General features: G+C 40.3%; 3 protein-coding genes across 6 annotated transcripts in view; all 3 read right to left on the bottom strand.

The window, feature by feature from the left end:
* The window catches only part of kyat3.2 (kynurenine aminotransferase 3, tandem duplicate 2), an 808585-nt gene that overhangs the window by 281078 nt on the left and 500329 nt on the right, over window positions 1-27178 (bottom strand). The gene's annotated exons all lie outside the window — the stretch shown is intronic.
* The window catches only part of LOC147836358 (uncharacterized), a 248822-nt gene that overhangs the window by 43463 nt on the left and 178181 nt on the right, over window positions 1-27178 (bottom strand). The gene's annotated exons all lie outside the window — the stretch shown is intronic.
* Window positions 9854-27178, bottom strand: part of LOC147836356 (uncharacterized) — a 702935-nt gene continuing 685610 nt past the window's right edge. Inside the window, exon 2 of the mRNA XM_087257208.1 lies at window positions 9854-11672. The gene's annotated coding sequence lies outside the window, so the exon portion shown is untranslated. The remainder of the gene's footprint in view (window positions 11673-27178) is intronic.

Genomic DNA, 27178 nt, shown 5'->3' with positions numbered 1-27178 from the left:
TGTTGTTGGTATTTGTTATCTTCATAGGGGTAGAACTAACCTGTATTTTCCCTGTACTTAAATTAGTTTATTTTATTGTGCAGTTTTATTGTCATTTTTATATTTCTTAATTCTTGTGCACTACAAAATGTATTCAATTGTATTATTATTTAATACTTGTGCAATCAATACAGGTTTATTGTTATTTATTTTGTCCTTTATTTAAATATTTGCGATGTATGCTGTTTGCATCTTTATTCAAAGGTTAAACTCAGTGATACACTTTGCGTTTACATAGTAGCCTGCGTTTGCTGTCATATCAACACAAATGGATGTAATATCGTTAACAAATGTGCGGGTTTTATATAATGAAGATTCAATCGCGCCAGCTCCGGGCCGCAGCACATAACCTACTCGCGGCGTCGCGGGCTGATTCCGGCTCGCATGCGGCAGCGCTGGCTCGCTCGGCCGCCGCATCTGGCTCGATTGACTCGGGCTGGAATCGGGCAGTGAGTCCAGGCATCTGGAGTAGGTCCAGCAGAGGTAGTCAGTCTGAGGGGTAAGTCTCCGGCAGGCGAGAATCTAGCCGGAACTGGCCCGAGTGTATTTTGCTATCTGGGTGGTTAGGCATGTATCAGCAAACTAATAAAGCCCGAAAAAAGCCCTGACCTTAGCGAATAAACAGTGTTCCACCAGGATCATGTATGTCAGAAACTGTAGTTTACTGCTGAACTCATTTTGTCATGGTAAAATAACACAGAAATCGAATAATAACACTTCAGTCTTCTGCTGAAGCTCAGACGGTCTGCTTTGAAAAACTGTCAATCACAGCTGTCAATCACGATGACACGCCCAGCATTAAATTACTGCTAAAAACAAACTGTTTACAAAAATGAAGATCTGCATTAAGATCTGCATCTGAATTAAGACCAGTGCCTTTATTGACCAGAACCATCTTTCGGGACATTTTATTGCAAGTGTAATAATTTTTTTATATGGGCTCAAGTCTCCTTCATTAACACGGAGGAGGCGGGCTTTATAACTTGTACTGCAGCCAGCCCCCAAGGGGCGATCTAACGGCCGAGACCTTCACTCAAACGCAGGCTTGCGGCACATTTGGGATTTGCACATTCTCATTCAGGATGAACTCACAAGTTTTAAACATTCAAAACTTTTTGTACACTCTTATACATTTGCAAATGGTGTTTTGCATTTGTTAATCGTATTTTATGAAAATGTATTTTTATTTTGTGCACATTAAATTTTTTTGTGAATATAAATAAATATTTTACGCACGTGACTTTGGCTACGCATGTGTACATCGTGTCTTTTGCGTGAAATTCTTTTGAGACTTATCTGATTCCATACGTTTACTCTAGCTTGCAAATGTATTTAGTTGTGATTTGTTACTTGTAACCGCGTGTACTGTATGAGGTTAACTCGCTAAATTCTCATATTGCGTGCAAAGCCACGTTAAAAACGCGACGTTTGCTGCTTTGTTTACGGAGCTCCGTGGAGGAGTAGTGTGTGTGTGTGCGTGCGTGTGCGTGTGCACGCGCTGTCGTCCGGGGGTATGTGTGTGTGTGTGTGTGTGTGTGCGCGTTGTCGTCCGGAGGTGTGTGTGTGTTTTTGTCTGTGTGTGCACGCGCGCAAGGGCGAGGGCAAGGGCGAGTGTGTGTGTGTGTGTCTGTGAAAAGAGCAGAGTGAGACAACCTAGAAGATCTCCTCAACAGTTTTTGGAGTTTTTGCTCAATAAAATAGTTAGTCGTCTGTATTTTCAAGTTCATAGTCTGCATTTACATTGACCCACTGGCAGCTAATATCCACGCCTACACTATCGAGCGTGTATGTACTGTGATTACTTTTATATTGCTGATAAGCTGTTGGGCATTTCACTCTCTCACTGAAGGCAGTCGACCAATCGCAACAGACTGTCATCGGTCCAATCAGCGCAGATTAGCTTTGCGCTAAGGAGGGGTTTGGGAACAAATGAATCACTGGACGATTCATACGGGAGTCGCTGGAATAATTAGGTAAAAATAAATGCAGATTATAAGACCATGAAAGTGTTTTTTGACCTTGCATGCATATTAGACTAATGTTAGAGACCCTTACAACCAAGATATGACCCTATTTCATGTATAATATAGGCTCTTTAATGTACAAGTGCCTCATATTCGATCGGACCTGTGAAAACTTTAATCAGAAAGTAAACACAAAACAAACAGGAGCTCTTTCACGAGACTTCACACTTTTAAACACTCAACCCAACGTGTTCGCACGGCTCTCATACCTGCCCACACTTGACAGTGCTACTAACCCGACCAATTACAGAGCTTACATTTTTTGAGAAGTGCCACTGTAAGGGATAAGCAACAAAGCGAATATACTAGAAATCATATATATATATATATATATATATATATATATATATATATATATATATATATATATATATATATATATATATACATACATATGTGTATGTATATATCTATATATACCTATCTATCTCTTGCAATGCCTGAAAGGCTCTTACCTTTGACCTTCATCTGTGTAACTCTCTTAACTTCCAAAGGCAGTAAAAACTAAAAAGTTAGTCTGCTAGTTAAATAATAATTTTTACTTCTAAAATCTTTTTACTTTTTAATCATTCAGGATCTTTCTTTTTTACTTTAGCACAGGTAGGCCTTTGACACTCTGGCTCTTAGGCCATTGATTCTAAGTGTGAAATACACCACAGACAGACACATGACCTGCTGTTGGCCAATAGCCGACTAATGCTTGGCATGTCACATCCTTTACAAGGTGTTCAAGAAGGTGCGAGATGGAAGCCTTTTAGAAATACCAGTCCAAGATGGAGATGGAGGCACCAAGGTAAGTGTGTGTGTGTTCGAGAGAGGAGGTTATGTCATTCTCAGGAGGATAAGGTGCCCTGACAAGGCAATCAGGAGTGAAGTGATTCTGCAGCCATGCGGCCTCAGTGCTCTCGTCCCTCACTCTGATGAGCTTTTGACAAATGGAGAGCAGCCGAAATTGGTTTTGTATGAGTGCTTTCAGATCTGTCTCTTAGCAGGATTATTGCCACCTGTCTTCATTGGCTACATGAGTCCATCTATTCAGTTCACTCAAGGGTTTAGTGGTTAGTCGTTCTGGATAAAATGGCAAAATGACTCAATAAAAAAATAAAAAAAACCCCGCTAACCTTCCGTCTTGGCCTTATAACTATTAATATTCCAACCAGCTCTCCCCACAGCTTTCTGTGCCCAGGTGACCAAGCTGCAGAGGTCAACAGTGCCACTCCAAACAAATCTGCTCATTGCATATCATCCAAATGTCAACCAGAACCTGAAACAGGAGGCTTGTGGAAGTGCGGGACCTCTTACCAAAGCCCCGTCACAACCCTTACAATCTGCTTGTGCTCCCTATTAAATTAATGACAGTGCATCGTAATCAAGTGAACCTCCATAATCGGATAAGTTACTCAATTCAGATAATGAAAGCTGAGGGAAACTTTGTCTTGGGGACAGTGATATCTCCAGTGATCAATCAAGGAGCAGCTGCAGCACTTTAGTGATTCTCTTCTGTCTAATCATTAATACGACAACAAAAGAGAAACTATTATTTTAAGCCTGGGAAACAGAATCAATAGTCATGATCGATAGGCAGATTCACAGACTGTGTCACATTTACAGGATGAGAGTGTTGGATTGCGGTGACTCAGCTCTGTTTTGTGTTATGCGAGTATTTCCACATCAAGAAATGAATGATACAAATGGAGGAATGCTGGGAATGCTGTGTGGTTCTTTGTGAAGGGGGCTGATTAAGTACCTTAAAAAAACAAAAAAAAATCACTCATTTATTGATTGATTTTCCTTTAACTTTCTCTTTATTTCAGTGTTCGCCACAGCAGAATGAACCAACAACTATTACAGCATATGTTTTAAGCAGCGGATGTCTTACCAGCCGCAACCCAGTACTGGAAAACACCCATAAACTCTTGCATTCACACACACTCATACACTTACGGCCAATTTAGTTTATTCAATTCAGCTTTACCACATGGCTTTGAACTGTGGGGGAAACCGGAACACCCGGAGGAAACTCATATGGAGAGAATGTGCAAACTCCAACAAAAAAAAAAAAAAAAAAAAAAAAAAAAAAAACAACTGGCCTAGTCGGAACTCGAATCAGCGAACTTCTTGCAGTAAGGCAACATTGCTAACCACTGAGCCATCGTGCTGCCCAATTGCATTTATTGAATAACAAAAATATTTATATTTACAGTATTGAAGGTATTGTTACACAACCTTGTCATTTGAGAAATATAAGACTTTTCTTTTTATTTGAAAAACAATGTTTGAAACATGAAGACATCTTAAAAAATAATCCATATAATCTCAGTTTAGTCCTGACTGCTGTACTAAAGTTGAGCTAATGCTTAAAGTACAACAAATTAATGTTTTAACCTGCTTGTAATACTCAACCAGCTAGAATAAGCCTCAATATCCTGCACGTGGAATCACAGAATGAATCAATGTGCCATCATTTTGAATAGAATCAGGCCAAGCAAGTATGTAATGTCAGTTATAAGGTCTTTGAAACCAAGCTTCATTTCATTGCATTGAACAGCGGTCAATGGACATCACAGATACACTCTAAACATTGCTGCAGGGTTGTCATGACCCAACACTGAATCAGATATGTACACATACAACATTGTTGTTGTTTTTTTTTTCAATTAAATATTAATTACACATTTTAACTCAATGGTTGGGTTTGTTCATATTTGACTCAATGTTAGGTTACAACAACCCAGTCTTATATAAAGTGTGCAGTTTGAGTGACTCTGAGGCTCTGCATTCTTTGACTAGAAATCACTTTCATGGTTCATTTCCTTTGGTCAGTTTATCGAGGTCAGATGTTCATGAGTAAAAACAACCCCCTAAAGAGCCATCTTATATTTGAAATTGAAGTGTCGGGGCGTTAGATTACAGTATACAATCTAAATTGTCTTGATCAAACATTATGTAAAAAATATTGGACAAACCCACTGTTGGGTTAACTTTTGACAACACTTTACAAAATGGGACACATAATGCTTGTTATTGTATTCACTAACATGAACAAACAATGAGCAATACACTTATATTTATTTAATGTTAGTAAATGAAAATACAGTTGTTTATTATTATGCTAAATGGTAAATGTTAATGGTAAATAATTAACTGTAAACAACAAATGTTGTACAAACAATGTTAATTGTTTGCTTATGTTCAACTATAAAATTAAATTACTTGTTCCGTATTGTAAAGTGTTTCCAAATGTTTTATTCAATTAAAATCACACTTTTTAACCCAACAGTTGTGCTTGTCCATATTTTACCCAATTTTCGTTAGGATAAAATGATGATTTTGTATAAAACAATACACTTTGAACAGCCGCTATGCTAATTATTTTCTTTTTTCTCAATTTCAAGCTGGGGATACTCATCCTAAGGCCCCTAGAGATTATGCAGCACCATTGTTGTAATCCAAGATATGTGAAAAAATGATGCCAAGGTATCCATAATCCTGGACCAGGCCGTACCCTGAGCTGATGCTGTGGTGGTCATGGATAAGTGGAGTGCATAAAACTGATTCCTGAAAGACCACAGTGACAGATGAGTCACTGCCTTAATCCTGTGGGCCAGCCTGATCACCCGTTGGTGACCTACTCACACCTGCAGTTCTCTACAATGGACATCCAGCATTCTCCAGCCTCCGGAGCCTAGACTACAGCTCCACATAGGAAGGAAAAATGGTCATGCCCAGCAGAGCCTGGTTTCTCTCAAGTTTTTTTTTTTTCTCTTTCAATTGGTGAAGTTTTATTCCTAGTCACTGTCTTGTTTGGATTGGGACTTGTGGAGCGGTGCATCGATGGATTTGCTCTTTAGACTTTGGACTTTCAGCAGTGAAATTTAAACCACACTGAACTTAACTCAACTTCAACTCTGAAATCTGGACTTTACTAGAACTTCTATGTTAAGCGGTTTTGTCACAATCTACATTGTAAAAGCGCTATAGAAAAAACTTGAACTGAATTGAAAAAATGAACTTTTTTACAGCTCAAAAAAGAATGATAAAGACTGTAGCTGTTAGTATATTGGAACTTTAAATAATGTCAATCTATTAAACCTTTCATGATGTACCAAATGTGTGAAATGCAAAGACACACATGCGTATGTACAAGTGTACAACGACTTGCATACAAAGACGGTTATACAGCTCTAAACAATTTATGCAAAAATCAGCTGACCTCAGTTGAAGTGATATGTATGAACATGTGACGATGAAAAGGACTAGTTTTCACTCAAGGTTAGTCTGACACCTGTGTCAGATTGTAAGCAAGGGGATTTTTTAATTAAATAGGAATGCCCTCATAACAAATGGGACAGGACAGATACATCAGAGATCCATTAATTAATATGCGTCAGTATGGTATGTTTGGCACAGAGTAAGCTTATCAACAGTGGTTAAATGAGAGCTATTACACAACCTTATGCTGTGGTAACATCAGAGTTTGTAAAATGAAAGGTGCAGAGTGAAAGAGAGATGTGCTGTCTGTCTGTCTGTTTATGTGAATGGGATTGTGTGGTAAAAATCTGGTGTGTATCTTAAACCCTTGTGGCTTTTCTCTGAATATAAGGTTTCAACATTGCCCTAAAGATAGTTCACTCAAAAATCTAGATTCTGTCATTTAATCATGTCCAGACCTGTATGATTTCTTCTGCTTGCAGAATATAAAATTGATAATTCTTTAAGAAAATTGGTAACCAAACTATTTTAACACCAATGATTTCCAATTTGTGGAAACACAAACAAAAAAAGTTCAATAATAAATCTTAAATAAATTTTAAATATTGTTTAGCAATTCAAAATCACATGTTTTAACATTTAAAGTTCACATTTTTTTCTCTTTCTTTCTTTCTTTCTTTCTTTCTTTCTTTCTTTCTTTCTTTCTTTCTTTCTTTCTTTCTTTCTTTCTTTCTTTAGATGTTTAGATGGGGAAATTTGAATGGAAGGATGTTGCATTTGCCCATATAAAACCTTAATGAAGAAGGTAAAGTGTTGATAAATTAAATACTTCAAAATTATATACCCATCACACCATAATTGACTGCTTGTCTGGCTCAAAAACTTAAACAAAAAAATGTAAAAACATAAAGTCTACAAGATTTGAATTCATTCATGTTTATAAAATAGCACTTACATCTGACATTTACTCAAGTAAGTGGGACATCAATTATGTAAAATTAAACCAATCCCTTGTGTTTGACTTTGGATGAGTGCCTTTAAATACCTTATGGCAGTAATTTTGCAAATGATTAGGCAGATTACTCATGACGGAATGGTAATTTCAATGATTAATACAAATAAGAAGGGATTGGTTGGAGCCATGCTCTAGAAAGTCATTCTTGCATTTCATTAAGAGGTGATAGATATTTTTATCTATTTCACTTTCCATTCATTTGTTATGTCAGTCATTGGTTTATTCCTCACAAACAAGATGAAAGTTTAACCAGGGCAATTTTTACTACTGTATCTTAAATACATTTTACTGGCTGGCCAGCTGCTCTCCACATGTTTTGAATAACCCAATGCCATGTAACATTCTAATATGTCTATTATTAAGACTATAGGCTGCCACTAGTCAACTAAATAAAGATACTTTATAGAATAAATCTTAACTGAATGGTTAGTAAATGGAACAAATGGTCAATTCAATTGATTAAACATGATTCAGAAAGGCACACAACAGGCTATACAAAGTCCCACAGATATCAGAGCACAAACCAAGTAATGGATCCAAATAATGGACTGTAGACCTCTAAGAGAGGACTGTGGAACACATATAGTGAAGGGATATTTATACAGAAATTACTGGTTGGTTGGTTGGTTGGTTGGTTGGTAAAATTTGGCATGTCAAATAAATAAATAATGTTTGTGGTATATTTGTTTGGTTAAGTGTTATATTGAAAATATTTATTATTATTATTATTATTATTATTATTATTATTATTATTATTATTATTATTATTATTATTATTATTATTATTACATTAAATTTATGTTTTCAGCATTGCTAAAGTACCATTAAGAATAACACCAGTTACCATTCAAACATGGCACATTCTCCACCACAAACTACACAGATCAGTGATCACATTAATAAATAACAAAGCAAATAATGTTTAGCACAAATTTCCCTAAAGACTGTCAGGGAGCATAATCAACTCTTTTAAGTATGTGTTGATTAAAGTAAAAATGAACTGTTTTGTCCTCAGGGATGTGTTTCATACGAGACTGCCTCTTCTGTTCTCTCTCTCTCTCTCTCTCTTTCTCTCTCTCTCTCTCTCTCTCTCTCTCTCTCTCTCTCTCTCTCTCTCTCTCTCTCTTTCTCTTTTAACACATTCTTTTCAAATCAGAGATCTGCTTTACTCTTCCATAAGTATAATCATCCAGAAAATTAATAATCATTTTCTAACACCACAATGAATCATTACGCTTTGGACAATTAATAATGGAGGAATGAACCAAGATCTATAATTACAATGCTTATGATGCATATCATCAAAATTTTAATCCAACATTCCCCAGTTTAATTTAGCCCAGGTTGTTGGTCATTAGTGGCTTTTCCGGTTGACTTGAAGGTGTTTCAATCAGCAAAATCATTGCTCACTTCAAAAGCTGTATGCAGGTTGATTAATTCTGTCAAAAGAAGCCATTGGGAGCTTTTTTTTTCTTTTCTTTCTTCTCATTCCCACAAAGAAAACCTAATCTAAAGCACTATTTCTCATTTTAAAATGTTGAAACATTACATTGCAATTTGGACACATGTATGCATCAATTATTGATATTAAAATTAAATTAATAAAATTAATTTGAACATGTATTTAAAAAAAATAACTAAAATTAATTTTAGCTTTTGAAATCCTTATATGGCGGCATGGTGGCTCAATAGTTAGCACTGTCATCCTACAGTAAGAAGGTAACGACTGGGCCAGTTGGCATATCTGTGGAGTTTGCACGTTCTCTTCATGTTTGCAAGGGTTTCCTCCAGGTGCTTCAGTTTTCTTGCGTAGTCCAAAGACATGTGCTATAGGTGATTTTGGTTAAACAAAATTGCTCATAGTGTTTGTTTTTATGAATACGAGTGTGTACAGATGTTTCCCAGTACTGGGATACAGATGGAAGGGCATCTGCTGTGTAAAACATGCTGGAATAGTTGGCGATTCGTTCTGCTGTGGTGACCTTTGATAAATAAGGGACTGAGTAGAAGGAAAATGAATGAATTGATGAATGAAATCCTTATTTATCAATATGTACTTTTGTGTTTTGTTTTAACCACAATGTTAAGGTCACATTTAAAAGACAATGATGTGGTGGAGAGAGTGTGGCCAAACACCCAGAAAGGGGTGAGAACGAGTGAAGAGACCAGCGGCTGGTCAGTAGCCCAATCGGAAATAATTAATAACACCTGTTTTCTCTAGTGATTGGGCCAGAGACACACCGTCTTAAGATAGCGGGAGAGACCAGTCAGGAGAGAGAGAGCTGAGTGACTGCACTCACTTTTGAACGCTTTTTTCGGCGCTATTTGAACGCTTAAAAACAAAGAACCCTTCAACAAATGCATTTAAACAAACAAATAATAATAATAATTATTATTATTAAAATAAGTTCAACTATCATCAACAGAAAGATAAAATATTTTAAATTGAATAAAAATCTGTTTGATAATTACAAGCTGAAAAATTTCAACTATAGATTTATAAAGTCAGCTGCCAGTGATTTTAATTTAAAACATTGAAACTATTTTTTTTTTTTTTTTTTTTGTAACAAAACACATTAATCAACTTCAAAAGACATGCATAAACCCACTGGTGGTATACAAGTTAGTTTTATGGTGGAATTATGCACTTTTTAAGGCTCCAATAAAGGTCCACATCCTAACACAATTATGCATCATGAAAAAGTCTGGATAAATTTAAAACTGCTTTACCTGTGTTCGTCTGAAAAAAGAAAGTCATGTACATCAAGAACATTTTTTTGAGTGATGCCGAGTTCAGACTGTACGAACATCCGCATGTCATGCTACAGATGTTTTCACAATGCATGACTATTTGGCCTAGCATTTTGTCACTGCTTTGTTTACACTGCAAAATCAGATTGGTGACCAGGGCTTTCGCTACAACTTTGTCTCGGTCAGCAAACTTCACAATCAAGTACACGCGAGAAGTGACATGGAAACAACACGAGATCAGGTAGTATATTTTTTGTTATAAACTAGCCTACATAATGAGAAAGAAGCCTTTAGTGAGTCAAAAAATGTACTGATTTTGCTCACCTGGCTTTTAAAGGGCACCTAGGTTACCCCTTTTTTCAGATTTAATATAAGTCTTTTGCGTCTCTAGAATGTGTATATAAAGTTTCAGTTCAAATTACCCATCAGATTTTTCATTATACCTTTTACAAGATGCTGTTTTATACTGATTTCCAGCAGGGGGTGGTTTTGTCGTACTGCGCCTTTAAGACAATTCTTTCCCGCCCACTTTCTCGCCCACTACATGCCTCCTCCCTCAGCTGCGTCAGACAACAGACAGACTTAAAGGAAGAAGGTCTCACGTAGCGTTTGTGAGATACTACAGTAAGAACTAACCTTTACTAATCAGTATTGTGAAGTTGCATTGATGAGTCACACACAATATCGTTACAAAGTTAACGCGCGCACACACACACACACACACACACCACAGATGACACACACACACACACACACACAGGCAGGCAGACAGAGCGCGCTTAGCTTAGTTAAGGCTAACCTCAAGTACTGTGTGGATATCTGTTATGCTAATGTACAAAATAAACCTGATTTAACTTCCACAAACCGGGATTAAAGCGTCTTCTTTTATAATTGTTCTGACACGCAGCTGTGCTGATGAAGTAAAGCTGAAGTAAAACGCTGTAATTAATTACACACATACTCTGTTTTAAAACATGTGAAACTTACTCTTAATCACATTTGATGATGATTGCTGATCCTAGCGAACAGAAGAGACCTTTTATTCCCGGTTGCTTTGCGTATGTCTGCCTGGTCTTGTTGAGATATACACGCGACTACCGGAACATGTTAATGCGTGCAGCTGTCAATCAATTCGGTGGGCGGGGGGATTGCACACCTACGTAATGGTGCGATCGATTTGAAAACAGCTCCAATTGGCCGACCCTTTTTTTTTGTAGTTAAATTGTAAAAAAAGGGCTGGGTGTGTTCATATCACCCCAGTATGACGGTCTATACACTATACTAACACGCAGATCTGTCCAAACAGCTTGAATAGTAGATTTTTTACCATAGGTGCCCTTTAAAGGGAATTAGCAATTTCTCCTTTACTTTTTTCCTCTTCGACCTAGTTAGGATATTGCTCAGATGTTAAATAGACTCAGGTGCTCCGGCCAAATTTACACTAGTTTTTCTTCCATTTCTTGGGTCCAGATAGACTGGAAAGAAGCATTTGTAACTTCTCCCCCAACCCAAAATAATAAATAAATAAAAACAAAGATTTATTCTTAATAAGTCTGGCCCTTTCTTTGCTGTCTGATGCATATCATCAACTTTGAAAAATTTTGTGTTTAGAAGAAAATGGACAAACAAAACTATTATTTGCTATTATTTGTAGACAGTACAACATATTACCACTTGTTTTGTAAACAGTACCAGATGAAATGAAGAGTTCAGATGCAAAAGCCGCTAAACGCCACTTCCACCAAAAATTAGCTAATGAAAAATAAGTGAATGCTTTAGGCATGTGGTACATGTTCAAATAATTGTTTTGCTTTAAATCATCTAAATCGCAGAATTCATAAATAACAGTTTGTTGGCAAAAGCCTCTAAACTGCATTTGACTTTGACAGCAAAAGCCGCTATATCCTGAGAACCGATCAGAAGGCGCAAATCGAATCATAGGTTTTCAATGTAGCAGCGATTTGATACGCCGGCTTTTATGAGTAAAGTGTTTTATTCCGCTTCTGATTCAGATTTTAATAGATGAGTTTGATGAACTGCATGAGCTTGTCCGACTGTCAGTGAATGGCAAATGAAAACGTCCCTTACCTCAAAACTCTGTGCACTATGAGAAAAAGAAAACGCAATGTACAGTCGTAAATGTGACATGCATTCATAATGTTTTTTTGCGCAGAAACGCTACTTTGAATGAGTTCTACATTCAACGGCAACACCATTTCATGAAAGAAGATGCTAAGATGCCTTTCTTTTATCCCACATGGATGCTTTGAGGATAAACAAGAGAAGAAAAAGAGACCAAGTCCTTTGAGTATTGTGAGAATGAATGAATAACAGTTTCTGAAAGTGAAATTATTTATTTTTAATTATTTATCATTATTTATATTACTTCATTACCTATGTCTGATAGGCTTTTTATATTAATGGACAATGCACAGATATTGATGTTTCACGATGTTTTTACACTACATTTTACACTGCATATTTTCAAGGTAAATGTTAAGAAGTGAGTGTTCTTTTTGAGGAAATGTATTTTTTTTTATTTAAAAAGAATAAAAACTTTGTGTTTTTCCACCTCTAGTGTTCATTTCAGTTGAAAACCGCAGTACATTTATATCTAGATGAGTTTTTACAAAAAAAGAAAAAAAAGAAAAGAAAAAAAAAATGTTGGCAGAGGCATGTTTTTTCCAAGAATCCCGGGTAGGCTTTAGGGCTGAACAAGCATCCGTCCCCTACAGCCTTCAAAGTAGCACTCAGCAAATTAATTACCATTTTTTGATGAAATATAGTTCAAGCTTGTCTTTTTTCTCACAGTGAAAGGCCTTTGGCTCTTCATGCAGGCAAATTGTATGTTCCTTCATTCACTCTCAAGAATGACAGGACGAAAAAAAAAAAAAATAGGGGGTTGTTGGCATTTCCTGTAGTGCTCTCTTTCTCAAGCCAACAGGTCAATGCGAAAAGCGGCCTGAGATGTTGTGTCATTTCCATAAACTCAAGAGCAAGCCCTCACGTCGAGTGGATATCTGTTCACCTCAAAATATCAGCACAATTGCTAGCTTAATAAACCCATTTACTCAACTAATCACAGGGAAGAAAAGCATTACTTCAGCATGGTTCAGAGGAATCCAGAAGCACTCCTTCTCAATGGACTCATTACAAATGGTTGCACACTCTTCTACTGCTACTCATTGCTGATCCATGGTGAATGACAAATAAGAGTAGAGATGATGAAGAAAATCGATTTTTTTTTATTTGCTTATTTTATCTACTTTGTAAAAGTTTCCTAGAAATGTGCACTCTGCATTCATGCTGGTTTCATGTTTTCTTCGACAATTTCAAAGAACATTTGTAGTTGAATAACTAAAAATAACATCAGAAAAATAGCATAAAGCAACATAGAAAGCAGTATTTTGCTAAATTAATATGAGCATGCACATCTATTCAGATAAATACCTGATCCAGATAAATATTATAAATATATATCTTTCTACAATCTTTTAATAAATCATTATTGCTTTTAATAAATATAAAATAAAGCAAATTAACTATTTGTAGCCTACAAACGTTCGAGGTTACTAAAGTAACCCTTCGTTCCCCGAGGAGGGGAACGGAAGCACTATAAGTGGATTTGATTTGTAAAATCCACGCATTGGGAGGTTCGGTTCAGAAGCTACTCGTCTGAAAGAGTATTGAACGGGCCAATTAAGAATGAATTGGCAGCGCAAGCCTGCGCAGGTGAGCGGCATAAGCAATCAACTGAGTATATAAGCTCACCTGGCGCCAGCAGACGCTATCCTTTTTAAGCTGAAGAGACTTTCAACAGCTAAGGGACAGTCATTATGGCGACGGAGTATAGTGCTTCCGTTCCCCTCCTCGGGGAACGAAGGGTTACTTTAGTAACCTCGAACGTTCCCCTTCGGGGGGAACTTCAGCACTATAAGTGGATTTGATTTGTAAAATCCACGCATTGGGAGCCCATTGAAAGCGCCATAATGACTGCACCTTACCAACACCCCCGATGAGGAGATAGTCAAGCAAGCGTGACGCACCCGCATCATGGGGGGCGCGGTCCTCCAACGTGTCCCTGGCCCTAATTTATCCTACTTCAACAGAAGTTTTACGGATTTAGATATATTTTTTGGGAAGTCGTGAGCATCTAGATAATTCTAGGAAAATACGACAGTACGTTGGGAAGCGTGCAATCCCGATAGGGAGGACGCTGCGGAGGCCATCCGTTACCCAAGGGGGGATAGATGGCAGAATTTACATATGGACTAGCCCTAAAAAGGGGGAGTACGCATAGCAAAAGAGTGGTTAGCGGGGAGGGAAGACACGGGTCCGCCCAGGGGGGGGGGGACTTAACCGTGGCTGAATAAGCATATGGGATCGCCTAGTGGGGACCACGCATAGCAGGCACCTTTACCCAAAACGCGGGCTGACCAGCGGGCAGACCTACAACGTAGTGGGCCAGCAAGTGACTCCTCCGCTGAGTCAGTGCTGGGGGCCACGGAGGAATCTGCAGGGCTCACCTGACGGGGAACTTTACTGACAGATAAAAAGGCGCACGTATCTCCGTGTTAGGGAAAATGGCGCAGCAAGCGTGTTTCAACACCCTACCGAATTGTTTCCTCAATCACCAAGGGTTACCTAATACCCTTGAGGAAACCGGCTCCACTCGCAGATTGTAAAACCTTGCAAATGTGTTGGGTGTCACCCAGCCCGCAGCTCTACAGAAGTCTGTTAGAGGGGCGCCGCGTGCGCGCGCTCGAGAGGATGCGAAACTCCGAGTGGAGTGCGCACGCGCTCTCGGGGGACGCGGCTTATCTCGGCTCTGATAGTGAAAGAAAGGCATCCACAATCTAGTGGGAACTTATTTCGGTACGGCACTTCCCTGCTGCCGACCGTTATAACAGACAAAGAGCTGCTCAGATGATCTAAACTCTGAGTGCGGTCCGGATAATACGCAAAACGCGAACTGGACAATAAAGAAGGGCTGGGTCTGCCTCCTCCGAGGGCAGCGCTTGCAGGCTCACTACCTCGTATTAAAACGGAGTGGTAGGAACCTTGGGCACATATCGCGGGCGGGGTCTCAGGACGTGAGAGAAGCCAGCCCAATTACAGGCACGAGTCACTGACCGAAAAATGCCTCCGGGTCCCCGACCCTCTAATCGATATCAACGCGACCAGCAGAGCTGTCTTCAGGGACAGAAAGATACTGAGTCGAGGATCGAAGGGATCTGACGCGGCTTGTGTAGCGAGGGCGAGATCCTAAGAGGGCATGAGAGGGGGCGGGATGGATTAATTCGCTTAACGCCCCTGAGGAACCGGATGATGAGGTTATGCGTTCCCACGGTGCTGCCAGCCACCGCGTTATGAGAGCGGAGATGGCAGCCACGTAACCTTGAGTGTGGAGGGCGACAGCCTGCTCTCCAGCTTCTCTCGGCGTAAAGAAAGCACAACGCTGATCTGGCAAATTACGGGGGTCTTCTCAGTGAGAGACACACCATTCAGTGAATAGACTCCACGTCAGGGCATAGGCGCGCTCGGGGAGGGGGCTCTAGCCCGAGTGACGGTATTAGCCACCGCAATCGGAGGTTACCTAAGTCTACCTCGCGTCTAAAATCTCTTCAAAGATCGGCGAGGGTGCCAGGTGGTGCCCTGTCCCTGAGAGAGTAGGTGCTCTCTCGAAGGGACTGCCAGGGGAGGGCTATCGCGAGGGAGAGCTCTGACATCCAGGTCCGGTTGAGCCAGAGGGGCGCAACCAGCAACCTGTTCCTCGTCCTCTTCCTGACCTTGCACAGTAACTGCGCGAGCAGGCTCACTGGGGGAAACGCGTATTTGCGCGTGCCCCGAGGCCAGCTGTAAGCCAGTGCATCCGTGCCGAGAGCACTCGGTCAGGGAAAGAACAACTAGCAATGAGCGATCTCGGGGGAAGCAACAGATCGATCTGGGCTTCCCCGAATCGCGCCCATATCAGCTGAACAGACTCGGGGTGGAGTCTCCATTCTCCAGGACGCAAGGCTGCCGTGAGAGCGCATCGGCTGCACGGTTGAGCTTGCCTTAATATGAATGGTGTGCAGCGATTTCAGCCGCGGATGACTCCAGAGGAGCAGACGGCGGGCGAGCTGAGACATGCGGCGAGAGCGCATACCCCCTATACGGCTGATATACGCCACCGCCGCCGTACTGTCCGTCCTGACCAGCACGTGTTGCCGCTCCAGCACCGGAAAAAAACGGTGGAGAGCGAGGAACACTGCCAACAGCTCCAGGCGATATGCCAATGCAACTGGGTACCTTTCCACAGGTCCGCAGCCGCATGCCCGCAACGCACAGCCCCCCAGCCCGTGTTGGAAGTGTCTGCTGAAACGACAACAAGACTGGACGCCTGTTCTAGAGACACCCAGGCCTGTAGGAACGAGGGGTCGCTCCAAGGGCTGAGGGCGCGGCGACACAGCGCAGTAACAGAGACTCGGTGTGCGCGCGCGTGCCATGCGCGTCTGGGGACTCGATCGTGAAGCCAGTGCTGAAGTGGTCTCATATAGAATAATCCGAGCGGCATGAAGCGGCTGCGGATGCCATATGCCCCAGGAGCCTCTGAAATAGTTTCAGTGGGACCACTATTTTACTGTCGAGCTCTCTCAGACAGTACAGCATCAGCTGAGCGCGCTCTCCGGAGAGGCGCGCTGCCATGGTGACCGAGTCCAGCTCCAGCCCGAGAGAAGAGATCCTCTGCACGGGGGCGAGTTTGCTCTTTTCTCGGTTGACCTGAAACCCCCACAGGTGGAAGTGCCAGAGCACTTTGTCTCTGTGCATAATCAACTGCTCCGAGAGAGGGCAAAAATCGGCCAGTCGTAAAGAAATTGAGTATGCAGATGCCCGCGAGCCGAAGGGGCGCTGAGGCACCCTCCGCGGGCTTGGTGAGGACCCGCGGAGACAGAGAGAGCCCGAAGGGGAGGGCTTTGTATTGCCAAGCTCGACCTTCAAACGCAAACCGCAGAAACTGTCGGTGGCGAGGAAGAGTGGAGACATGGAAATACGCGTCCATCAGGTCTAATGCTGCAGACCAACCCAGAGGACGAACGCACCGGAGGATGCGCTTCTGCGTAAGCATTCTGAACGGCAGCTTGTGCAGGCAGCGGTTCAAAACGCGCAGATCTAGGATTGGCCGTGACCCACCGCTCTTTTTGGGCACGATGAAGCGTGGGCTGTAAAACCCACCCTCCATCTCGGCTGGAGGGAGCGGCTCGATTGCATCCTTCGCCAGGAGGACAGCAATCTCCTCTCGCAAGACAGGGGCGGACAGGGGGCTGACCCTGGTGAATACACACCCGTGACTTGGGGGGCCGTTTCGCGAACTGAATCGCATAGCCGAGTCTGATTGTGCGTATGAGCCACCGCGAAGAGCTGGCCCGCGCTAACCAGGCAGGCAGAGCTCTCGCTAATGGACTCATCGCTACAATCGCTGACGTACCAGCAGTGGGGCAGCGCGGAGTGGGTGTGCTGATCCGGGAAGCTCGCGGGTCCCACGGAAAAGCTGGAGGTGAGATATTTGCTCTCACTCCAAACCCGAGCTCCGGAGGGGAGGCTCGAGGGGTGGGAGAAAGGAGACCGTCCTCCCAGCGCTCGTGAGCCACTGGCGAAACGCACCGAATCTGCAAGCTAGAAAGCATAGCGTCCCAGACTGGCAGATTTCGGGCTGTCACATCTGGGGAAGTGAAAAGTGCCCTTTCATAATGTTTTCATGGCAGTAAAAAGTGCCGTTGGAAATGGGGCCCCGCCCTCCAGCGGGGAAAGAGCAAGTTCCCTCTTCTCCAGATGGCCTGTCCCAGGGGCGCTTCGCGGTCCGTTGCCGGACTTAGCGGCGTTCTGGGCAGGGGGGCTGCCTGCTTCCGAGGTGCCCGACGCGCTCGCTTCGCCTGAGGCGTGTGCGGGGGCGGAGCAGCTCTCGTAGGCGGGCGCCTTCGGCGAGGAGCAGGTATGAATGGCACGGCGGGCGGAGCGGGCTACGGACCGCCGATAAGACATCACCCACCAACTGCTCTCTCACCGCCTTGAATTCCTGGGTGAATTCACAGACAGTGTCGCCGAACCTGGCTGGGGATATGGGGAAGTCAAGAAAGCGGACTTTGTCGACTTTGCGCATATCAGCCAGGGGTGGCGCTCCTGGACCACTAATGTGGACATCGTCCTCCCCAACGCACACGCAGCGGACTCAGTAGTCCGAAGAGCTAAGTCGGCGGCGGTGCGAAGCTCGTAAGCCTGGGTTGGACCCACCCTCGTGCAGCTCGGCCAGCGCCTGCGCTTGGTAGCGCTGGTAGGTGGCTATCGCATGCAAGGCGGAAGCAGCCTGGCCCGCAGCTATGTAAGCTCTAGCTCCGAGGGAGGTAGATAACTTACAGGCTTTGGATGGGAGACGAGGCGGACCCCGCCAAGAAGAGGCGCCGCGCGGATTTACCGCCATCGCGCACTCAACCTGAGGAATCGCCACATACCCCCTGGCTGTTTCACCGTCAAGAGTGGTTAGGGTGGAGGAACACGCAGCACGAGCAGAAAAAAGTGCTTTACAAGACCGCGTGAGCCTACTGTGCACCTCCGGGAAGAAGGGAACGCCCCTCTAGTCGGTCCGGCCGCGGAGCTGGGGGATAAACCATCTCCAACCCACGGCCGAAGCAGCCCGGGAAAGCACGGCTAACATGTCCGTTTCAGGATCCGTAGTGACAGCGCTCACCAGCCCGAAGGGGGCGAGCGGGTCTGGATCATCATCGGACAATGAAAGCCCACCCTCCGATGCCGCGGTGGACATCTGGTCTCCGGTGTCATCGGGCGTAAGGGCTACCATCTGTTAGACGGATCGCTTCCCCCGCCCGAAGCTTGGATGGAGCGCTTAGAGGAGCGGGAGGTCCGCGGGCCCGTGGGCGACGGATTATCTCTCGCTGAAACCCTCAGATCTGCCCGAGTGCCCGCTGCAGAGCAGGGGACAACTGGGGTGGTTCACCCTTTTGCAAAGGCTAACCGCGATCTTGCGCAACAGTCATGGCATCGCAATGACGACATGAACTGCCCGCGAGCAGCGCATTAACATGCTGGACCCCCAGACATGTAACGCAATGCCCGCGCCCATCATCCGAGGACAGGAAACCACCGCATCCAGAAACGCACAGTCGGAGCGCCGTCCTGAAAAGGACGTGCTGCACGACTGTGTTGCTCTTTCTGTGAAGTTTGCAACTTTATACGCACCGCTCTGGAGGACCGGACCCAAAGAACGCCAGGCAAGGGAGAAACCCAGCTCGACCGTCTGCCACTGCGTGTACACACTCTGGACCGGGAGAATGCTCTCGTTCGCTCAGAATCGCTGGTCACAGCAGGAGGAACCCTCATCGACTCGATCAGAAAGTCTCTGAAGCGAAAAGGATAGCGTCTGCTGGCGCCAGGTGAGCTTATATACTCAGTTGATTGCTTATGCCGCTCACCTGCGCAGGCTTGCGCTGCCAATTCATTCTTAATTGGCCCGTTCAATACTCTTTCAGACGAGTAGCTTCTGAACCGAACCTCCCAATGCGTGGATTTTACAAATCAAATCCACTTATAGTGCTGAAGTTCCCCCCGAAGGGGAACAGTTTCGTTTCAACTACCTGACCCTCATGGTCTTTGTTACCCCTAAACAAATCATAAACAAAGATGAGTTACCCACAAATTAACCCCTGTCAATCACTTTTTCCGCTGGACTCTGGCATGAATAGGCAGAGTGATCTGTGTCGTTATAATGGCATTCACAAACTTGGTCGGTAAAAAAGATGCCCAACCAACAACATCTGAGGTTTTCACTAAAATAAGTACAAGTGTAAAAGTGAAAGATTAAAGCAGTGTACAGATGGTGTGATGTTACCTGACAGAAAAAAACAAAGAGTCGTTAGATAGAGACAAGATTAATTAAATATCACCTTTAACAACTAAAGTAAGATGCGATCCAGCGGTACATCCTTAATAAACTGTCTAACGTGCACTGTTCTCTGGAGCTCAGATGAGCGCTTGACAGTGTGTGTGTGGCTCTCTCTGTGTGTGGTCACGTGATGTGCGTTTTCAGCGGACGGATAGCTGTTCGGAAATGCCAGGTAAAACACGGTGTGGATGTGGATAATTTTCATTCTAAAATGCCATTTTAAAACTAAGATGTATTAGTATAAACAGGGTCTAAGTGTGTATTTTTTCCAAGTGGGTTTGCGACGAGCGTGTGGCGGAGGATCGGCAATGCCAGCTCAGCTCATGTATGTATATATATATATATATATATATATATATATATGTATATATATATATGTATGTATATATATATATATATATATATATATATATATATATATATATATATATATATATATATATATATATATATATATATATATATATATATATTACAACATTTCTGTGTAGTTCCTGAATCTGATTGGTTGACAGCCATGAGAAATTCTGCAATAGCAAAACTTGTACAGCCTCCTTAATTTCTGTATTAGCAGATGAATACAATTTGACAAATATTGCAGCTGTTGGAAAACATGTACTTTTGAATGTTTTTTAGGCAATAATGTAATTGTTTAGATTGCAATGACTGCATGTGTTCAACATTTTTCCTTATTGCAAACAGCAGTAATCTGGTAGTGTTTGCGCTGTTTTGGCTTTTTTGGGGTTAATTATTGTGATCTCCCAATTGCAACAGAAACATACTAGAACATCATTGTAGACTGATGGCATTTCATGCCGTTCAACTTTATAATCTTGAAATGTCGACAAAAGTCACGTGTTTTGTCATCACTTTAGACATTATGCTAGAGAATCATTCAAATATTAGTTCTAAAATGACATTGGTGAATAGGTAACAGCTTCTGCTGTTCTGACGTTAGCTGCAGATGTGAAGAAATCATGGAAGAAAGTTGTTACTCATACAATGTTTTTCAAAACTCTGATTTTTTTATATATACACGATTATAGAGTCTAACTGTTGTATAAATGCAATATCACACATGCAGCAGTGCGTTATGGCTGAACATCTTCACTGGTGGGACACTAGGGCACTCGGTCTGCGGTCTTGTTGCTGATATTGCTTATATACTGTATATATGAAGAGTTTAGATGCAAACACTAAATGCCATTTAAAGTTTTCCTCTAAAATGAGTATTTTTATCAGGCTCCTGTGTGTATATTTAATAACATCAATTTATTGGCAAAGAATAAGTCATTTTCTTGGTTTTTAAAGTGAAATATCTCAACATAAACAAAAGAGGCTGAGAAAAAAATTATTTTCGATGGAAATTTCATCGGGCACTTGCAGGTTTTTGCGTCTGGACTCTGCATATGCACTGTGTGTGTTTGTGTTTTATTTTCCCCACTTTCTGTTTAATGAAGAGAAGACTTTTACAACACATTTCTAAACATAATAGTTTTAGTAACTCATTTCTAATAATAGATTTTTTTCTTTGCCATGATGACAGTAAATAATATTTTACTAGATATTTTTCAAGACACTTCTATACAGCTTAAAGTGACATTTAAAGGCTTAACTAGGAAATTAGGTTAACTAGGCAGGTTAGGGTAAAAAGGCAAGTTTTTGTAATATGATGGTTTGTTCTGTAGATTATCGAGGAAAAAATAAAGCTTAAAGGAGCTAATAACTTTGTCCCAAAAATGGTGTTTAAAAAATTATGTTTTATATATTTTATTACAAAATGTATTTTTATTCGAATTAGAACCAAGCTAATTAATTGCATAAAATAAGTTGTTTCATTTTTAAATTGTATTTTAATTCATTTCATTTGTATTGCATTAACTGATTTGATGAAAATAAAAATCTATTGACTTCACTCAAAGATTTGAAGCATTAATCTCATGTTAAAGAAAAAAAAAAAAAACTTTCATTGCTATCAAGTAGATGAAAATGGCAAAAGATGAAATGGCCAATATTTGTGTTTGTTTTGCTAATTAGATAAACTTCAGAAAACAAGTCATATGCAATTCGCTAGTCTTGTCATAACACTCCCAGATAAGGGCTCGTGTTCACGCACACACGAAACCCACACACGCACACATACAAATGTTTTAATCAGTATCTGGAGATGCTGTCTGAAAACATCTCTGCATTGAAGTAGATGAGGAACGTCCTTGAGATTTTACGAATTTAAATAGCCTATTCTTGCACTGAGAGGAGCTTCATTAAATGAGCTAGAAAAAAAATGTCTTTTAACATTCTGAAAAGAGGAATTCTCTTTTCCTCAGTAAATCGAGGCACTTTCAGAAGTCCACATATTCATTAGCACATAACATTATCGAGCCTTCAGACAAAATAGCAAGGTAATTTGGTCACTTCTAGCGTAACAGAAAACTGATGCCCAGATCTCACCTAATGACCCCGTCTCTCTCACCCTCTCTCTCTCTCACCCACTCTCTCTTTCTCACTCTCTCTCTCTCTCTATCTCTCTCTCTCTCTCTTTCACAGTACAGCAGCAAACATTGGCTCTCAAAAGTACATGCTAAATCCTGCTGGACCTCCATGAATGGCCAGTTGTTGCTAAATATCAAAGATAGCATGGTTCAGTTAAATTTGGAATTACACTTATCAGTTTTAACTGATTTTTAAAAGGCTTAGAAAAGCAAGAAAATACATTATATAATATTTACTTTATGATAAGGGTATGCATATTTAATTTGTTTGTTTGTTTGTTTCAAGTTTATTGACTATTCTGCTTGTCACATAATGGAAATTGTCTTAACACTGATGGCACAAGCATGCACACAGTTTAAAACACACATATACTGTAATAAAAGCACATATGATAAGTCAATGAAAGGCAGTATGCATGATTTTTAAAAATGACTTTTTTTTTTTTTTTTTTTGCCTTAAAGGAATAAAATAAATCCTGAAGTTGTTCAATTGTCTGAATGTTGTTTGTAACCAGTGACCTTATTTTATCATTTGAGAGAGTTTGTGTCCAAAATGTTTAAAAATGTTAGAAATGTTGTGTTACCAAACCATCAATAAAACTTCTCAACTTAGGGAGAAGACAAAGGAGCTGTCTACCTAATGGTCAAACCTAAAGTTATCATTATAAATTATAATTATACCTAATTATTCAATATTAATTATTCAATAATCTAGTTTTTTTTTTTTTTTTCTATTTGGAGTATAAAATTGTTGTGTTGGGTTAATTTTTATTATTATTATTATTATTATTATTATTATTATTATTTATTTATTTTTTTTTTTTAATATAAAATATTGCATCACTTCACACTTTGGGTTCTATATTAATGGTCTAGGTGCAAAGTCTAAAGTGCATGGCGCAAAAGCATGTTGCTATAAATTTTAAGGATGGAATATTGTGCTCTGCATCCCAGCGCATGGTCTAACAATGCTGTGCTTATTCTCTTAATGAGTTATGGATGTGTTTTGAGCATAACATGCATTAAACCAATCATCTTATAATCTTATGTCACAATTCTTTTATGAGTCAGTTGCGTCGAACCATGGTGCATTTGCTATTTACATGGCGCACTTTGTAAGTGGAAAAATTAAACGCTTCACTAGCGAGAAAACAGTTTAACAGACAATCTGCAGCGCAACAATAAAGAATGTGTCTCCTCTATTCAGCCTCTTTACTTTCTCTTTCTCTTTACTCTTACTTTTTACTCCTTTACTTTCATGGATAAAGAAACAGAGTTGTACGCACTCCACTAAAGACATCCATTAGCCTACATTTTTAATTTTAAGCGCAAGGATTTATTTCTAAAATATTTCTAAAATCAGTTCTAATTTCCAGCAAACAAATAGATTAACAATGATAACAAAATGTGGTCGAAATACTGAGTTGTAGCCAAACACATGTCCTATTCTCATGCATATTTAACACTTCTGTTTTAGAGTAGCACACCCAAGAGTCCACAAAATGGTGAAAATGGATTTGCTATTTAAACAATGTGGTGCAATACATGAAAATTGGAGTTAATAGCAAATAATTGTGCTAAGCACGTCTTGTGCTTTATTGCATCGGGTGTATGATAGGGCCTTCTGTCTTATTCTCATTGGCATGTTTTGTTTTAAAAATAAAGGTGTTTTAATGTAAAACTCTCTCTTTCTCACTTTCACAGTAAAGCAGCAACCATTGACACATAAATGCACATGCTAATACTTGATGGACCTCAATGAATGACCAATTCAGTAGCTCAATATTAATGATTTCATTGTTCATTTTGACTTCAGTTAAAACACACACAAGAGATGCATTTAGCAGCAAACTGAAAACCACAAACCAGATGTTCTCTAAATAAATAAATAAAATGAACAAACCAATGGCAACATATACCTCCATAACTAAAGACAGTATACATGTACCTACAGAAGTGATTTTGCAGTAAACTTCCTCATGCATTCAAGCCCATCTGTTCGGGAGAAGTGAGCAGCACAGTCTTTAGCCTGTGATAACATACTGCTTTGTAAAGGATGACTTGTTTTACCATCGCTGAAATATCCTGACAAGGAGAAACGAATATGACAACTATCATGAAAAAAAAACAAAAAAAAAAAACACTTCATTAGATCTGCCTTTGCTAAAATTAATCAACGGCAGGCGGAGGGTTGGGAACACGCGTAAAAGGCAGGAACATCAAATAGAGCGCCGTCCCAAAGCCGGTGCCTTTGTAGAACTTGTTTACTCTCCCCAAGCCATTCAAAATGTCAAACTTATTTATTTTAACTTGAAGAGGCACTGCGGCCTTCTTTTTATATTTGTCAACACTGCAAGCCACCAAAGCATTATTTGAGAAAAGAGGGAGAAAAGAAGGGAACGGGAAAAGCAAAAGACAGACGGAAAGAAAGAAGGCATTCCAGATAAAATCCCTTAATTTCTCCGTTTCTCTTTAGGGAAAAACCACCCTGACCACTTCATAGTTCTCACTCTGCCATGTCAAAGCACAGTGTTATGATGAAAGCACAAAAAATACCAGCACAAATCATGACCACACACAATGGGCATCTGATTTATTTAAACACTCTCTGACTCATCCAAAGCCACTTTTTTTTTTCATGTAATCAAACTCCTCTGTGCTCTTCATCAGTGTTTATGAACCAGCAATCAAATGAATGAACACAAATTTAATGAGCCAACAAACTGATGACACTTCAGACCTTTTTAGTTCACAAAAGTGGACGTTGTCATAGTTGTGTTAACATATGTGGTGGTGAACACGAGAGGATAGCAAATATATGCTACTCGGAATGAAACATAAAACTAAAAAAAGTATATATATATATTAATAATTATTCCACAAGGTTTTCATGATTTGTGTGTTTTTTAAATATATATATATATATATATTTTTTTTTTTTATTTGTGTAACATTACATTGGGCATCACAGTGGCGCAGTGGGTAGCACAATCGCCTCAAAGCAGGAAGGTCACTGGTTTGAGTCCTGGCTGGTTGAGTTTTGTGTGGAGTTTACATGTTCTCCCTGTGTTTGTGTGGGTTTCCTCGAGATGCTCCGGTTTCCCCCACAGTCCAAAGACATGGGCTACAGGTGAATTGGGTAAGCTAAATTGTCAGTAGTGTATGTGTATAAGTTGTGGGATGCAGCTGGAAAGGCATCTGCTGTGTAAAACATATGCTGGATAAGGCAGTTTATTCTGCTGTAATGACCTCTGATGAATAAAATGAAGAAAATAAATAATGAATGAATAACACTACATTGACATGTTCAACATTAAACTAAGATGAATAAATACTGCCTAAAGCTGCATGACAAACTTTTGAGTTTTTGAACTGAACTGAACCAACATAAAACTGACTTGAGCTAAATAAGAGCTTAAACTCATTGGCATGAAGAGCAGCTTTACAGCAAAAATATTTTGATTACATAGATTATGTATTACTGTGAAGCTGTAATGTGATGTGTATTTATGGTGCTTTGATATTTTTGAGCTGCTTTGAAATATTATAAAGCATTGTCATTCAACAATCCACAATGAACACATTTATTTTTTATTTTTTTTGTTTTTTTGCTATGTTTACATGATTGTTGAATTAAGTTTAAATCATTACTGTCTATATAAATACCAACACTATGGTCCTCTGTACTGTATAACTCGTTTCATAAATGATGAAGCTTAAATTGAACTGGACTGAATCAACGGTGATCTGACTTATGTTGAATAATGGCACTTTTCATCTTTTAGAGTTGCTTTATGACAGGTTTTGAATGTATCCAGCATTAGGTTATATGTTAAAATATGTTATAGACTCTTGCACACTTGTGTTCTATAGAGATGCTTTGCTGCTGGATTGACAAAAATGACAAAAACCTTTGATTGAGCTGAATAAAAGCACTATTCTCTTCTATAGCTGCTTATTGCAAAATAAGAAATAATTGAAATGTAGTTTTAATTCAGCTCATGTGTGATGTGTAAGAAGGCATAATTAACAATGTTTTATGCACATTTTAAGATATCACTTTTTTAAATATAAGAATATATTTACACAAACAAATTCTCAATGCATCTTCAGTATATATTGCCTCAATGGATGATTGGTTAACCAGCGCTTAACCAGCACATCAGTCTCAATCGCATCATCTCACATGTTGTTTTAATAGTATTGAAATTATTAAATACCTGAGTGAAAGTCCATCATCAAAATGATTTTGAATAATCAACTACCAGAACTGACTCACATGATTGCATTCTTAAACATCAGGCCCCCGCATTCAAACTCAAGATAGCATGACAGATTTTGTCATTGCATGTGTCACCTGCCGCTCTGAAGCAAAACTTCAAAGAAAAAAAGCAAAAAAAAACAAAACACTAAAGCAGTTTTAAAAGTGGCCAAGTACTTGCCGATTTGATTTTCTTAAACACATGGCATGCGTTTTATTCAGAAATTTTTTATGTAATTTTCTTATTTTGTTTACATTAATTATTAATTTCTTAATTGGTTGTTTAATAGCATTAAGCTGCTTCAATCTGTAAAGCTGCTTCAAAGCCAAAACTAATTGTTGCTGCCCTGTAATGATTGATTATTCATTCAGAATGTTTTTACCATGGAGATATAACAGGTTTGGATGTACAAGGAGACCCGCTACTCAATTGACTGAGCATTTAAG

The sequence above is a fragment of the Danio rerio genome, chromosome 6, assembly GCF_052040795.2.
Source record: "Danio rerio strain M-AB ecotype USA chromosome 6, GRCz13ab, whole genome shotgun sequence".
Taxonomy (NCBI): Eukaryota; Metazoa; Chordata; class Actinopteri; order Cypriniformes; family Danionidae; genus Danio; species Danio rerio.
Note: the sequence above shows the minus strand (reverse complement) of the source record. Positions and strands in the feature narration are given on the sequence as shown.